We start from the raw sequence: 5,157 nt of genomic DNA, 5'->3' as shown, positions 1-5,157 counted from the left end.
CTCATTGCTGTAACATATATTTTGCTGCTTTCAGTTTAGTATGTATAGGAAAAGATTGTTTATTGATGCTGAATCCATGGTGCATGGATGAGTCATTTTTCAGGTGATGAGAGAGAAGAGAGGTTCAGTCTAGCCTGCGAGGTAACAAGAGCTTTACTGTACATCTCTTCACCTTATGCAGTAAGAAAGAAAAGCCAATAACGATTATGTAATGTTAAGCTTTTTTGAGTAGGAAGAAAGAGGGCAAGAGAGAAAGCAAAAAAAATGAGAGAGCTTTGAACAGCCTGCCTCTTCAACCTGTTAAGTAAGAGGAAGTGAGGGGTAACGAACGAGAGGTGAAGCTATGATAGGGATTGCTGCATTGTTATATAAAACCAAGGATGCAGAGAAGGCACAGGAAATGGAAAATAGGAGAAGTCTGAAAACAAGAGAATGCACAAAATGTGGAACGTAGATGACTAAGACATACATAGAAAATGTGCCTTGGCTTATCTGTGACCACTCATCCACTACTGCAGCCTCTGTCTGTTTTTGGTAGTATAAAGGAGGAAAAGGCAAGAGAGGAGGAGAGGGTTTTATACTGGGATGATTCCACCTGTGGCCTCTTTTTATCCTGTCACCTAGCAACCACTCAATCTCTCCAAAATCTGTTTCCACAAACCTACAGAATGTATCCAGCGGAGGACTGTAACAACATCACACTGTAGACATCCCCCAGGGATTTAGAAGCTGGAATTTGTGATGCTTTTATTAAAAACTGGCTATGTTGTCAAAAAATATAAGCAGGAGCTGTTGTCAAAGCTGCTCATTTATTTGATTGTTACGGTTGCACTTAGGTTAGGCCATGTATGTATTAGCAAGGATTGCAAAGGTATCACTGTTTGCTTATCGGGTCTTGGTGTTGTAACATTTAATTTCTGACAATGGGAAGCTGTTTAAATTTGTAGAACAGCACCCCAGTATAGTGTATAGCGTGCACAATAGCATTTTTGCTCAAATCAGGTCATTCTATTTTTTGGCATTTAAGGAGGTTAGATAACATGCATTCATTCAGGGTTTGTATGTCAAAACCAAAACAGTTTTAACAAGTGATATATGTAAAACACATTTATTTAATATCTAGTTGCTATACTGTGGATGATTCTTTATATTTAATTCATCAGTAATTATTCAAAGCCTAGACAAAATCAATAATTATGTTGTGACACTTCACATGCACAGCAATGTCCTCATCCTACATGCAGTATGTGACCTGATTTCTACATATAGACACTCACACATTTTTTTGTCCTAATTCTCTCCCTTCCTCCTGTTTCTGTTCTCTTTGGATTAGAATTGACTAAGTATCTCTTGCATTCATCTCTTTCACCAATCCCTTGCTTAAGCTGTATGTGTGTGTGTGTGTGTGCGTAGGGAGTAAAGCCAATACACTAGGGCTATCTATATTTGGCATTTGAAGGTTATGGGAGAGAGGCAGGTATTCAACCTCAGCTCAGTTTTCAATGGGAAAAGCATGTATAGCAATGTGAGTGCATGTTAGTATCCATCTGCTACTTTGCAAAAGAATGAAAGGAGATTTCTCACTGCGAAAGTGCAGAATTTCTGACGGTGCTTTGTTTGCTCTCCTATTGTAAATTACCTCACTGAAGAACAAAGGAGCAAGACAGGCAAATGCTTTTACTGTATAATTGCTTAGCTCTCCATAAAATCATAACACATGCTCTGATATTTCAATTTTAATCTCTCCCTCGTTGCAAAGATATGTATGATTCAGGCATGTTACTGCATCATTTGAGATGTGTTAGCCGTGTCTCTGTTGCTTTGTTTCTGTTGAGTCAAGGTTAACAGATAAAGCTGATATATTGGTCTGACACCAGGCTGCCTGTATCAGGGACCCTGCAGGCAATGTGATAAAAAAAAAGAAAAGAAAAGAAAAAGAGGTGCATGTGAAATGTGATGTGATGACTGAACGCACATGTAGATTGATGCAAATCAAATAGAATAAGGCCACATGTCAGTTGATAAATTCCTTGTTTTTAACTTTAAGGGCTCAAAGGGTCAATTTTTCTCATTTTAGTGGGAGCACAGTTGAGCAAGGATAAAGTTACAGCTTCAGTGTTACTGCTGATTTTCTCAACTTTCAGATTTCTGATGGCCATGATGACCTTATCATTGAATGTTGACCAACTCTATTTAAGCATTCCACATTGCCAAGGGAACTACTGCTTGCCAGCTTTGTGCACATCTACACTATACCAAACAATATTAAGCTATAACAGTTGCTAGCAGAAAGCTTGTGCAAAATAAAAAGGTCTAATAAGGCCTTAAACATGTATTTATGGTCCTATGTATATAGCTAGAGTTATAACTGAATATACAGCTGGCCTATATATTGCTTTTCATATGCCTTATGCAATGTTTGTGCATTGGCAATGACAGTAATGATGGTGATATACTGTTGATGAAGGTGATGGTAAACTGGCAAACTCATGGCCATCATAAACCTCATCCACAAGCATTATCTGGGCAGAAGAAAAAAAAACAACCCATATACTCTTGTTGGACTGCACCTTTTGTGTTTTCTATGAATGAAAAAGAACACTACATCTCCCAAAGATCTCTGGGCCCACTTGCAGAATGAATGTAATGTTAATGATCTCTGAAGTGTTTGTTTTTTCCTCAAGTCTGAATACAGTATAATCTCAGCTATCTTGTTTGAACCTGTGGTTGGCAATAAATCCTCTGGTATTCCTCTTGTAGGGATTTCAACTCTCAAATCCAAACTGACAAATGTTTTTGGAATACTGAGAACTAACTCGTAAAGCCCTTTACTGAAGCAAATGCTGGCCAACCACATGTCCAAAACCTTTCTTATGTTGATTTGTCCTTTAAGTGTTTTAATATTTTGTGTTTGTTGATATGTGGTATGGTACACATTTATGTTCTGGTGGAGTAAGCACATACTTGCAATTTTAATCACAGTATGATCTTTTTTGTTGTTGATTGAGAGCTGTACTGTATATTCTACTTTAGTATGAATGTTAAATTTTACTCAGAAAAATGTTGTTTAACAGTAACCACAGGTTTGGAGACAATTTGTTTTCAGTTCCACATGTTGAACGAAAATGCTATTTTTAAAATTAAAGAGCCTTAATTGCACATCATTCCTGACAGATTTATGGTTGTGAGACTATGTTCAAGGGAAAGAAAACTTTCCATTTTCCAAATTGAATTAAAAAGTCAGCTGGATTTAATTGAATGCTATTTGTCTTCAAACCTTTATAATGTACTAACACTGCTTCTCAAAAGGCTTTTACTTTCTGCTGCACAGTAAAAGAATGAATGTTCTATGTTTTATATTTACATTTGCTAAAACTTTCTTGACACTGTCATTTACTTGAGCACAGAGCTACAATGTACAAGATAAGAAATATTTAAGGGTAGATTTCATTATAAGCATTATCAGGTTTTGTAAGATAGGCTAAATTATTAGAATAAAATGATTAAAATGATGCAGAGGACTGATTGTTTTTCTTGTCACAGGATGGAGGGAACATTCTAAATACTGTCTCTTTGAGATTCTGTGGGAAACTGTTAACATGAAGTGTTCATCTCTCAGGTGGGATCACTATATATTATATCTTTTAGAGCTGAGATGTCTAGGTCGCATCAGGTTCACCTTGCAGCAACTCACAGCAGCAAAGCAGTGTAGTGCCTGGTCAGGAGAAAGCTGGTCCTTGACGTAACAGGATGCTGCCGGGCAGAAAGGAACAAACTGAAAAAGCTACATTTAACATGCCTTATTTTGTATCTGTTTGATCTATAGTTGTATAGTGTAGTTCAGTAAAGTGCTTGTCCATTAGAGGCTCTTTTCATTTGATAATTTGATTAAATTGAGGTTAGATAAGCCTGTGTGGAAAACACAGGAAAAGGCAGAATTACTGGAAATATATCCCACTTCCAAGTGCTCATTATTGCAAGCGAGGATTTGTGAGGTTGCATTAAGCTGATGTTTCTGCTGTTGCTCACATAATGAAAGGCATTACCCATGCAGATGGGCAGGTCTGACTATCTAGGGTATTAGAAAGTTAGAACATCCTCTATTATATTTTATTTTTAGAGATTACAGATTGCCATGCATACAGACTTGACATACAGACCAAAAAAAAAAAAGCTAGTAATGGACCCTAGCCACACTTCCTCCCCACCCAGAGCCCAGAGATTAATAAAGGCATTTCATGGATTACTATTATATTCCACAGTATGTACATAACATATATTTGTGTTACTGTGTCTAGTGTCTGTGTGTGCAAACATAAACACATAATGGATGAGAGCATTAGTGAATACATTTACTAGTGTATTTTGGAAGTAGCATTTGACAGAGAGTGCTTCTTGTATACATTAGTACACACATGCAGGCCAATGGGGTCATATGGGTGTGCACGTAAAAGAGAATAGCAGCATCATTATCCTGGCTGTTAGCGAGGTGGACTGTTATGTAAGTGACAGGTTGGAATTTCATCATCCTGGCTCTGGGACACAGGGTCAGGGCTAAGTAACATCCGGATGGAGATGAAAATGAGGCTGGAAGGACAGAGAGCTGCAGGGAAAACTGCCAAGAGAGATGGATTGAGGGATAGTTTTAGGGTGGCATAATGGGTATCACAAAGAAAAAGACGAGAGGACATCAGAAAATGACAGGGAGAAGTATATACATAGGAACCAGTTAAGTTCAATACCAGAGCATTTTAATTGTTATTTACTGTGGGTGTTTTTGGCAGAAACGCCCTGCTAAGGCTCCTAAATGTTGAAATAGTCTTACAGGTCTTACCGTCTTATGGCTTTTCTTTTGAAAGAAGAAAGTAAGGCAGTCTTACATTTCATTGGTATGTAATTAAAGCTAATATACGAGTTTAAATTCATGGATTTTGAATTGTAATACTTGGGTATCCTGCACTGGGAATACTTGTGTGTACTTGCAATTACATTCATGCCAGCATTGTTTTTTTTAAATCTACTAAATTGCAATCCATTTCTTTGCTGTATGAAAGTGTAAATATGTATTTTTGAACATACTGTTACACAGAGTTATATAATACACATTACTTACACAAGGAGTACGTTCGTGCTTGCCCGGTGCCAAACTTACTAAAT

The sequence above is a fragment of the Scomber japonicus genome, chromosome 16 (assembly GCF_027409825.1).
Source record: "Scomber japonicus isolate fScoJap1 chromosome 16, fScoJap1.pri, whole genome shotgun sequence".
Classification (NCBI taxonomy): domain Eukaryota; kingdom Metazoa; phylum Chordata; class Actinopteri; order Scombriformes; family Scombridae; genus Scomber; species Scomber japonicus.
Note: the sequence above shows the minus strand (reverse complement) of the source record.